The following is a 12,559-nucleotide window of genomic DNA, read 5'->3' on the forward strand; positions in this document are numbered from 1 at the left end:
TATGACAGACAAAATGAGAAAAAATATTCCAGAAAATCACATTGTAGGATTTTTTATGAATTTATTTGCAAATTATGGTGGAAAATAAGTATTTGGTCAACAACAAAAGTTTCTCAATACTTTGTTATATACCATTTGTTGGCAATGACACAGGTCAAACGTTTTCTGTAAGTCTTCACAAGGTTTTCACACACTGTTGCTGGTATTTTGGCCCATCCATCCATGCAGTTCTCCTCTAGAGCAGTGAGGTTTTGGGGCTGTCGCTGGGCAACACGGACTTTCAACTCCCTCCAAAGATTTTCTATGGGGTTGAGATCTGGAGACTGGCTAGGCCACTCCAGGACCTTGAAATGCTTCTTACGAAGCCACTCCTTCGTTGCCCGGGCGGTGTGTTTGGGATCATTGTCATGCTGAAAGACCCAGCCACGTTTCATCTTCAATGCCCTTGCTGATGGAAGGAGGTTTTCACTCAAAATCTCATGATACATGGCCCCATTCATTCTTTCCTTTACACGGATCAGTCGTCCTGGTCCCTTTGCAGAAAAACAGCCCCAAAGCATGATGTTTCCACCCCCATGCTTCACAGTAGGTATGGTGTTCTTTGGATGCAACTCAGCATTCTTTGTCCTCCAAACACGACGAGTTGAGTTTTTACCAAAAAGTTATATTTTGGTTTCATCTGACCATATGACATTCTCCCAATCCTCTTCTGGATCATCCAAATGCACTCTAGCAAACTTCAGACGGGCCTGGACATGTACTGGCTTAAGCAGGGGGACACGTCTGGCACTGCAGGATTTGAGTCACTGGCGGCGTAGTGTGTTACTGATGGTAGGCTTTGTTACTTTGGTCCCAGCTCTCTGCAGGTCATTCACTAGGTCCCCCCGTGTGGTTCTGGGATTTTTGCTCACTGTTCTTTTGATCATTTTGACCCCACGGGTTGAGATCTTGCGTGGAGCCCCAGATCGAGGGAGATTATCAGTGGTCTTGTATGTCTTCCATTTCCTAATAATTGCTCCCACAGTTGATTTCTTCAAACCAAGCTGCTTACCTATTGCAGATTCAGTCTTCCCAGCCTGGTGCAGGTCTACAATTTTGTTTCTGGTGTCCTTTGACAGCTCTTTGGTCTTGGCCATAGTGGAGTTTGGAGTGTGACTGTTTGAGGTTGTGGACAGGTGTCTTTTATACTGATAACAAGTTCAAACAGGTGCCATTAATACAGGTAACGAGTGGAGGACAGAGGAGCCTCTTAAAGAAGAAGTTACAGGTCTGTGAGAGCCAGAAATCTTGCTTGTTTGTAGGTGACCAAATACTTATTTTCCACCATCATTTGCAAATAAATTCATTAAAAATCCTACAATGTGATTTTCTGGATTTTTTTTTCTCATTTTGTCTATAATAGTTGACGTGTACCTATGATGAAAATTACAGGCCTCTCTCATCTTTTTAAGTGGGAGAACTTGCACAATTGGTGGCTGACTAAATACTTTTTTTCCCCACTGTATATAGCACAATTCATACATCGAAGCAATTCAATGTGCTTTACAAAGATGTTTATCAAAAATAATGAAAACATCATAATAATAAAAATACAATAAAATAAAAAACATATAAAGATACAAAATTAAAAATGGGATAAAAACATAGGAAGCTATAAGGCTAAACCGTGTGGTTAAGTTTAAGTGCTCAGTCGTAGGCACGTGAAAAGAGAAGTGTTTTTAACCTGGATTTCAAAATGGATACGTTTGGGGCACATCTAAGATCTTCTGGTAGTTTATTCCAGTTGTGTACAGCATAAGTGCTAAATGCAGCTTCTCCATGTTTAGTTTGGGCTCTGGGCTCTACTAGCTGACCTGTGTTCATGGATCTAAGAGCCCTGCTCGGTTTATATTCTTCAAACATATCAGACATGTACTCGGGTCCTACATTTAGTAGTTTAGGCTACTTTATTCCAGTAAAACACAATTTTCAACAGCGCATTTGATAACAATAATCTAGCAAATTAAATTGCTTGTCACTCAACTACTTAAGGCTAATATTGCGCAAGCTATTTTACAAACATTTAAATGTTGAAGCGCGTTGTTCAGCTAGCGAAGCAGCGCACAGTTTGACAAGGCTACTGATATTGCCTGGGGTTGTTCAGCATGTAAATTGAGTTGTTGATCACAAGCTATGTTTCCATTCAATTTTGCGACAGATTTTCAATGCGAATATTCTACTGTTGCGTTAAATAGCAAATGTGCCTACTCTGGTCTTGGCACATGCACTCTAGCCAACAGCTCGCAGATACTGTGCGGGTAGGCTAATCTACATGATGACATTATTATGGATAAGAGCAAGAATCTTTTTATTTGTCAAATGGCAGTGAAGCGTCGATCATCATGTCACCAGAATAAGACCCTCTGTATTTATTGGAAAGGCACATCAAGATCACTGTGCACTTTCACCACCCTGTGAAGTTCATAATTTATTAATTTGTAGCCTAATAAACTGTGACTCTTAATGGGGAGACCACACACCATATCATCACCTGACTTAGATATGATGGTTAACATATCAATATTTGCGCATAAAGGCGTTTCCACCACCATTTCTCGCATTATACATTTAACAGACACAAAAAGATTCCACCATGTCGAACGAACAAATAATCTGTCGGCATTTATAAAATTGTACCGAAACTTCCTGTTTCCATCACAGCTGTCATTATTGTTATTTTTTATACAGTATGACTATGCGCATAAAAGCTGGATGGAAACGTGGTTACAGTCTGTCAACACAGTTACATGCTTAGTTTGACACTGAAGGAGAGGACACATCACTTGTCACAAAAGACTAGAGTTATAAAATGAGCACGGGCGGTTCTGACCAACGCATGCTACATTTGGATTATTGCATCTCTAATATGCAGTATAAGCAAATTCAGTGGAGATTGGAGAGTGAGTCATTTTATAGTGTTGTCTCTCTTTTGCAGAATATGTTCCAATCAGAAAGTATTCACACCCCTTGACTTTTTCCACATTTTGTTGTGTTACAGCCTGAATTTAAAATTGATAAAATTGAGATTTTTTTGTCACTAGCCTACACTCAATACCTCATAATGTCAAAGCGGAATTGGGTTTTTCGAAATGTATTGAGTAAATAATTATTCAACCCCTTTGTTATGGCAAGCTTAAATAACTAAAGGAGAAAGTATTGGCTTAACAAGTCACATAATATGTTGCATGGACTCACTCTGTGTGCAATAATAGTGTTTAACATGATCTTTGAATGACTACCTCATCTCTGTACCCCAAACATACAATGATCTGTAAAGGCCCTTATTCGAGCAGTGAATTTCAAACAAAGATTCAACCATAAAGACCAGGGAGGATTTCCAATGCTTCGCGAAGAAGGGCACCAATTGGTAGATGGGTAAAAATGAAAAAAAGCAAACAATGTATATCAATACACCCAGTCACTACAAAGATACAGGTGTCCTTCCTAACTCAGTTGCCCAATGGTGACTTTAAAACAGTTACGAGTTTAATGGCTGTGATAGGAGAAAACTGAGGATGGATCAACAACATTGTAGTTAATCCACAATGCTAACCTAAATTACAGAGTTAATAGGAAGCCTGTACAGAATAAAAATATTCCAAAACATGCATCCTGTTTGCAATAAAGCACTAAAGTAAAACTGCAAAAAAGGTGCCAAAGAAATGAACTTTATGTCCTGAATACAAAGCGTTATGATTGTGGCAAATACAACACATCACTGAGTACCATTCTTCATATTTTCAAGCATGGTGGTTGCTGCATCATGTTATGGGTGTGCTTGTCATCGGAAAGGACTCGGGAGTTGTTTTAGGATAAATATAAACGGAATAGAGCTAAGCACATGCAAAATCCTAGAGGAAAACCTGGTTCAGTCTGCTTTGCAACATACAGTGAGGGAAAAAAGTATTTGATCCCCTGCTGATTTCGTACGTTTGCCCACTGACAAAGACATGATCAGTCTATAATTTTAATGGTAGGTTTATTTGAACAGTGAGAGACAGAATCACAACAAAGAAATCCAGAAAAACGCATGTCAAAAATGTTATAAATTTATTTGCATTTTAATGAGGGAAATAAGTATTTGACCCCTCTGCAAAACATGACTTAGCACTTGGTGGCAAATCCCTTGTTGGCAATCACAGAGGTCAGACATTTCTTGTAGTTGGCCACCAGGTTTGCACACATCTCAGGAGGGATTTTGTCCCACTCCTCTTTGCAGATCTTCTCCAAGTCATTAAGGTATCGAGGCTGACGTTTGGCAACTCGAACCTTCAGCTCCCTCCACAGATTTTCTATGGGATTAAGGTCTGGAGGCTGGCTAGGCCACTCCAGGACCTTAATATGCTTCTTCTTGAGCCACTCCTTTGTTGCCTTGGCCGTGTGTTTTGGGTCATTGTCATGCTGGAATACCCATCCACGACCCATTTTCAATGCCCTGGCTGAGGGAAGGAGGTTCTCACCCAAGATTTGACGGTACATGGCCCGTCCATCGTCCCTTTGATGCAGTGAAGTTGTCCTGTCCCCTTAGCAGAAAAACACCCCCAAAGCATAATGTTTCCACCTCCATGTTTGACGGTGGGGATGGTGTTCTTGGGGTCATAAGCTGCATTCCTCCTCCTCCAAACGCGGCGAGTTGAGTTGATTCCAAAGAGCTCGATTTTGGTCTTATCTGACCACAACACTTTCACCCAGTTCTCCTCTGAATCATTCAGATGTTCATTGGCAAACTTCAGACGGGCCTTTATATGTGCTTTCTTGAGCAGGGGGACCTTGCGGGCACTGCAGGATTTCAGTCCTTCACGGCGTAGTGTGTTACCAATTGTTTTCTTGGTGACTATGGTCCCAGCTGCCTTGAGATCATTGACAAGATCCTCCCGTGTAGTTCTAGGCTGATTCCTCACCGTTCTCATGATCATTGCAACTCCACGAGGTGAGATCTTGCATGGAGCCCCAGGCCAAGGGAGATTGACAGTTATTTTGTGTTTCTTCCATTTGCGAATAATCGCACCAACTGTTGTCACCTTCTCACCAAGCTGCTTGGCGATGGTCTTGTAGCCCATTCCAGCCTTGTGTAGGTCTACAATCTTGTCCCTGACATCCTTGGAGAGCTCTTTGGTCTTGGCCATGGTGGAGAGTTTGGAATCTGATTGTTTGATTGCTTCTGTGGACAGGTGTCTTTTATACAGGTAACAAACTGAGATTTGGAGCACTCCCTTTAAGAGTGTGCTCCTAATCTCAGCTCGTTACCTGTATAAAAGACACCTGGGAGCCAGAAATCTTTCTGATTGAGAGGGGATCAAATACTTTTTTCCCTCACTGTACAGTGGGAGACAAATTCACCTTTCAGCAGGACAATAACCTAAAACACAAGGCCAAATATACACTTGAGTTGCTTACCAAGACGACATTGAATGTTCCTGAGTGACATAGTTACAGTTTTGACTTAAATCTACTTGAAAATCTATGGCAAGACCTGAAAATGGCTTTCTAGCAATGATCAACAACCAACTTGACAGAGGTTGAATATTTAAAAAATAATAATAATGTGCAAATATTGTACAATCCAGGTGTGCAAAGCTCTTAGAGACTTACCCAGAAAGACTCGGCTGGAATCGCTGCCAAAGGTGATTCTAACATGCATTGATTCAGGGGTGTGAATGTTTATGTAAATGAGATATTTCTGTATTTAATTTTCCATACATTTGCAAACATTAACAAAAACATGTTTTCACTTTGTCAGTATGCGGTATTGTGTGGAGATGGGTAAAGATTTTTTAAAATATTTAATTCATTTTGATTTCAGGCTGTTACACAACAAAATGTGGAATAAGTCATTTCTGACTTACCATTTCTGAAGGCACTGTATATTAAAAACAATATCTAAACAAATACACACACACACACACACACCTAGAGTGTATTACACAGTATAAGCAAATCCAATAAAAGTCAATGGAGAGTGAGGTATGCTACAGCATTCTCCCTCTCACAAGCACACGTGTGTAGACACATACCACAGACATACACAAGCACACATGGGTGTGCATGGATGTCTCATGGTAGGTTGAGGTATGCAAAATGGGTAATCTTTGGGAAATATAAAAAATATGGAACTATCCAGACTCTGCCTAGAGCTGGCCATCCGACCAAACTGAGCAACCGGGCAAGAAGGCCAATGACCACTGACAGAACTACAGAGTTCCTTGGCTGAGATGGGAGAACCTGCCAGAAGAACATTGTCACATGCTTCGTAAACAACAGGTGTAGACTAACAGTGAAATGTTTACTTATGGGCCCTTTTCAACAATGCAGAAAAAAAGAGAAATGGTAGAAAAATAATAACAAAAGGAATAAATACACAATGAGTAACGATAACTTAGCTATATACACAGGGTACCAGTACTGAGTCGAGGTAATTGAGGTAGATATGTACATATACACTGCTCAAAAAAATAAAGGGAACACTTAAACAACACAATGTAACTCCAAGTCAATCACACTTCTGTGAAATCAAACTGTCCACTTAGGAAGCAACACTGATTGACAATACATTTCACATGCTGTTGTGCAAATGGAATAGACAACAGGTGGAAATTATAGGCAATTAGCAAGACACCCCCAATAAAGGACTGGTTTTGCAGGTGGTGACCACAGACCACTTCTCAGTTCCTATGCTTCCTGGCTGATGTTTTGGTCACTTTTGAATGCTGGCGGTGCTTTCACTCTAGTGGTAGCATGAGACGGAGTCTACAACCCACACAAGTGGCTCAGGTAGTGCAGCTCATCCAGGATGGCACATCAATGCGAGCTGTGGCAAGAAGGTTTGCTTTGTCTGTCAGCGTAGTGTCCAGAGCATGGAGGCGCTACCAGGAGACAGGCCAGTACATCAGGAGACGTGGAGGAGGCCGCAGGAGGGCAACAACCAGCAGCAGGACTGCTACCTCTGCCTTTGTGCAAGGAGGAGCAGGAGGAGCACTGCCAGAGCCCTGCAAAATGACCTCCAGCAGGCCACAAATGTGCATGTGTCTGCTCAAACGGTCAGAAACAGACTCAATGAGGGTGGTATGAGGGCCTGACGTCCACAGGTGGGGGTTGTGCTTACAGCCCAACACCGTGCAGGACGTTTGGCATTTGCCAGAGAACACCAAGATTGGCAAATTCGCCACTGGCGCCCTGTGCTCTTCACAGATGAAAGCAGGTTCACACTGAGCACGTGACAGACGTGACAGAGTCTGGAGATGCCGTGGACAACGTTCTGCTGCCTGCAACATCCTCCAGCATGACCGGTTTGGCGGTGGGTCAGTCATGGTGTGGGGTGGCATTTCTTTTGGGGGCCGCACAGCCCTCCATGTGCTCGCCAGAGGTAGCCTGACTGCCATTAGGTACCGAGATGAGATCCTCAGACCCCTTGTGAGACCATATGCTGGTGCGGTTGGCCCTGGGTTCCTCCTAATGCAAGACAATGCTAGACCTCATGTGGCTGGAGTGTGTCAGCAGTTCCTGCAAGAGGAAGGCATTGATGCTATGGACTGGCCCGCCCGTTTCCCAGACCTGAATCCAATTGAGCACATTTGGAACATCATATCTCACTCCATCCACCAACGCCACGTTGCACCACAGACTGTCCAGGAGTTGGCGGATGCTTTAGTCCAGGTCTGGGAGGAGATCCCTCAGGAGACCATCCGCCACCTCATCAGGAGCATGCCCAGGCATTGTAGGGAGGTCATACAGGCACGTGGAGGCCACACACACTACTGAGCCTCATTTTGACTTTTTTTAAGGACATTACATCAAAGTTGGATCAGCCTGTAGTGTGGTTTTCCACTTTAGTTTTGAGGGTGACTTCAAATCCAGACCTCCATGGGTTGATACATTTGATTTCCATTGATAATTTTTGTGTGATTTTGTTGTCAGCACATTCAACTATGTAAAGAAAAAAGTATTTAATAAGATTATTTCATTCATTCAGATCTAGGATGTGTTATTTTAGTGTTCCCTTTATTTTTTTGAGCAGTGTAGGTATGGATACAGTGACTAGGCAAAGGGATAGATAGTAAACAGTAACAGCAGCGTATGTGATGACTCAAAAGAGTTAGTGCAAAAAGGGTCAATGCAGATATTCCAGGTAGCTATTGATTAACTATTTAACTAACTATTTAGCGGTCTTCTAGCTTGGGGGTAGAAGTTATTCATGTTCCTGTTGGTTTCAGACTTGGTGCATTGGTACAGCTTGCCGTGCGGTACCAGAGAGAACAGTCTATGACTTGGGTGGCTGGAGCCTTTGACAATTTTTAGGGCCTTCCTCTGACACCGCCTGGTATAGAGGTCCTGGATGGCAGGGAGCTCGGCCCCAGTGATGTACTGGGCCGTACTTACTACCCTCTGTAGCACCTTGCGGTTGGATGCCAACAGTTGCCATACCAAGGTATGATGCAGCCAGTCAAGATGCTCTCAATGGTGCAGCTGTAGAACTTTTGATGGATCTGACGGCCCATGCTGAATCTTTTCAGCCTACTGAGGGGGAAGAGGCTTCGTCGTGCCCTCTTCACGACTGTGTTGATGCGTGTGGGCCATAATAGTCCTTTATTTATGTGGACACAGTGGAACTTGAAGCTCTCGACCTGCTCCACAACAGCCCTGTCGATGTGGATGGGGGCGTGCTCGTACCTCCATTTCCTGTTGTCCACAATCAGCTCCTTTGTCTTGCTGATGTTGAGGGAGAGGTTGTTGTCCTGGCACCACACTGCCAGGTCTCTGACCTCCTCCCTGTAGGCTGTCTCGTCGTCGGTGATCAGGCCTACCACCATCGTGCGTCTGCAAACTTAATGACTTCTTGGAGTCATGTGGGTTAACAGGGAGTACAGGAGGGGCCCCCGTGTTGAGGATCAGCGTGGCGGATGTGTTGTTGCCTACCCTCACCACCTGGGGGCAGCCCGTCAGGAAGTACAGGATCCAGTTCCAGAGGGACCTTCCCAGGGTCCTTCGCTTAGTGATGAGCTTGGAAGGTACAATGGTGTTGAACGCTGAGCTGTAGTCAATGAACAGCATTCTCCCATAGGTGTTCCTTTTGTCCAGGTGGAAAAGGGCAGTGTGGAGTGCAATAGAGATTGCATCATCTGTGGATCTGTTGGGGTGGTATGCGAATAAGAGTCAGTCCAGGGATGGTGTTTATGTGGGTGATGACCAGCCTTTCAATGCATTTCATGGCTACAGATGCAAGTACTACGGGCGATAGTCATTTAGACAGGTTACCTTGGCATTCTTGGGCAAAGGGACTTTGGTGGTCTGCTTGAAACATGTAGGTATTACAGACTGGGTCAGAGAAAAGTTGAAACTCTCAGTGAAGACACTTGCCAGCTGGTCAGCGAATGCTCTGATTACGTGTCCTGGTAATCCATCTGGCCCTGCGGTCTTGTGAATGTTAACCTGTCACATCGGCTACGGAGAGCGTGATCACAGTCGTCCGGAACAGCTGGTACTCTCATGCATAGTTCAGTGTTACTAGCCTCGAAGCGTGCATAGAAGGTATTTAGCCCGTCTGGTAGGCTTGCGTCACTGGAACGCTCGCAGCTGGGTTTCCCTTTGTAATCCGTGATAGTTTGCAAGCCCTGCCACATCCGACGAGCGTCAGAGCCGGTGTAGTAGGATTCAATCTTGGTCCTGTATTGATGCTTTGCCTGTTTTATGGTTTGTCGGAGGGCATAGCGGGATTTCTTATAAGCGTCTGGATTAGTGTCCTGCAACTTGAAAGCGGAAGCTCTAGCCTTTAGCTTAGTGCAGATGTTGCCTGTAATCAATGGCTTCTGGTTGGGATATGTACGTACAGTCCCTATTCCAGTCTGTGGCAGCGAAACAGTCCTGTAGTTTAGCATCCGCTTCATCGGACCACCTCCATATTGAGCGGATCACTGGTACTCCCTGTTTGAGTTTTTGCTTGTATGCAGGAATCAGGAGGATAGAGTTATGGTCAGATTGGCCAAATGGAGGGCGAGGGACTGTTTTGTATGCGTCTCTGTGTGTGGAGTAAAGGTGATCTAGAGTTGTTTTACATGCTGGTAGATTTTTGACATGCTGGTAGAAAACAGATTTAAGTTTTTCTGCATTAAAGTCACCGTCCAGTAGGAGCGCCGCCTCAGGGTGAGCATTTTTCTTGTTTACTTATGGCCCTATACAGCTCGTTGAGTGCGGTCTCCGTGCCAGCATCGGTTTGTGGTGGTAAATAGACAGCTACGAAAAATATAGATGAACTCTCTTAGTGTGGTCTACAGCTTATCATGAGGTATTCTAACTCAGGCGATTAAAACCTCAAGACTTCCTTAATTTTAGAGATTGCGCACCAGTTGTTAATGAAGAGACACACACCCTCCTCTGAGCTTCCCCGACGCAGCCGTTCTGTCCTCCCGATATATAGAAAAAACAGCTAGATTTATATTTATCATGTCCTTGTTCAGCCACGACTCGGAGAAACATAGGATATTACAGTTCTTCAGATCATGTTGACAGGAGTGTCTCGAACTCTTCCAGTTTATTCTCCATTGATTGCAAGTTCGCTAATAGAATGGAGGGTAGAGACGATTTATCCACTCTCCAACGTAGTCTCGTCAGGTATCCCGCACGCCGGCCTCTATAGTGCCATCTCCTCCTCCTTCGAATGTCGGTGATTTGGGCCTGGTCCGCGATAATCACTTCGCGGCTGAGCCGTTGTTGCTTCTAGACGTTTCCACTTTACAAAAATAGCACTTACAGTTGACCGGGGCAGCTCTAGCAGGGCAGACATTTGAGGAACTGAGTTGTTGGAAAGGTGGCATCCTATGACTGTGCCATGTTGAAAGTCACTGAACTCTTCAGTAAGTCCATTCTACTACCAATGTTTGTCTATGGAGATTGCATGGCTGTGTACTCGATTTTATACACCTGTCAGCAACGGGTGTGGCTGAAATAGCCGACTCCACTAATTTGAAGGGGAGTCCACATACTTGTGTATATACAGTGGGGAGAACAAGTATTTGATACACTGCAGATTTTGCAGGTTTTCCTACTTACAAAGCATGTAGAGGACTGTAATTGTTATCATAGGTACACTTCAACTGTGAGAGAAGGAACCTAAAACAAAAATCCAGAAAATCACATTGTATGATTTTTAAATAATTAATTTGCATTTTATTGCATGACATAAGTATTTGATCACCTACCAACCAATAAGAATTCCGGCTCTCACAGACTGTTAGTTTTTCTTTAAGAATCCCTCCTGTTCTCCACTCATTACCTTTATTAACTGCACCTGTTTGAACTTGTTACCTGTATAAAAGACACCTGTCCACACACTCAATCAAACAGACTCCAACCTCTCCACAATGGCCAAGACCAGAGAGTTGTGTAAGGACATCAGGAATAAAATTGTAGACCTGCACAAGGCTGGAATGGGCTACAGGACAATAGGCAAGCAGCTTGGTGAGAAGGCAACAACTGTTGGCGCAATTATTAGAAAATGGAAAAAGTTCAAGATGACGGTCAATCACCCTCGGTCTGGGGCTCCATGCAAGATCTCACCTTGTGGGGCATCAATGATCATGAGGAAGGTGAGGGATCAGCCCAGAACTACACGGCAGGACCTGGTCAATGACCTGAAGAGAACTGGGACCACAGTCTCAAAGAAAACCATTAGTAACACACTACGCCGTCATGGATTAAAATCCTGCAGCGCACGCAAGGTCCCCCTGCTCAAGCCAGCGCATGTCCAGGCCCGTCTGAAGTTTGCCAATGACCATCTGGATGATCCAGAGGAGGAATGGGAGAAGGTCATGTGGTCTGATGAGAGAAAAATAGAGCTTTTTGGTCTAAACTCCACTCGCCTTGTTTGGAGGAAGAAGAAGGATGAGTACAACCCCAAGAACACCATCCCAACCGTGAAGCATGGAGGTGGAAACATCATTCTTTGGGGATGCTTTTCTGCAAAGGGGACAGGACGACTGCACCGTATTGAGGGGCGGATGGATGGGGCCATGCATCGCGAGATCTTGGCCAACAACCTCCTTCCCTCAGTAAGAGCATTGAAGATGGGTCGTGGCTGTGTCTTCCAGCATGACAACGACCCGAAACGCACAGCCAGGGCAACTAAGGAGTGGCTCCGTAAGAAGCATCTCAAGGTCCTGGAGTGGCCTAGCCAGTCTCCAGACCTGAACCCAATAGAAAATCTTTGGAGGGAGCTGAATGTCCGTATTGCCCAGCGACAGCCCCGAAAGCTGAAGGATCTGGAGAAGGTCTGTATGGAGGAGTGGGCCAAAATCCCTGCTGCAGTGTGTGCAAACCTGCTCAAGACCTACAGGAAACGTATGATCTCTGTAATTGCAAACAAAGGTTTCTGTACCAAATATTAAGTTATGCTTTTCTGATGTATCAAATACTTATGTCATGCAATAAAATGCAAATTAATTACTTGAAAATCATACAATGTGATTTTCTGGATTTTTGTTTTAGATTCCGTCTCTCACAGTTGAAGTGTACCTATGATCAAAATTAC

The sequence above is a fragment of the Coregonus lavaretus genome (genome assembly GCF_964263955.1).
Source record: "Coregonus lavaretus genome assembly, chromosome: 4".
Taxonomy (NCBI): domain Eukaryota; kingdom Metazoa; phylum Chordata; class Actinopteri; order Salmoniformes; family Salmonidae; genus Coregonus; species Coregonus lavaretus.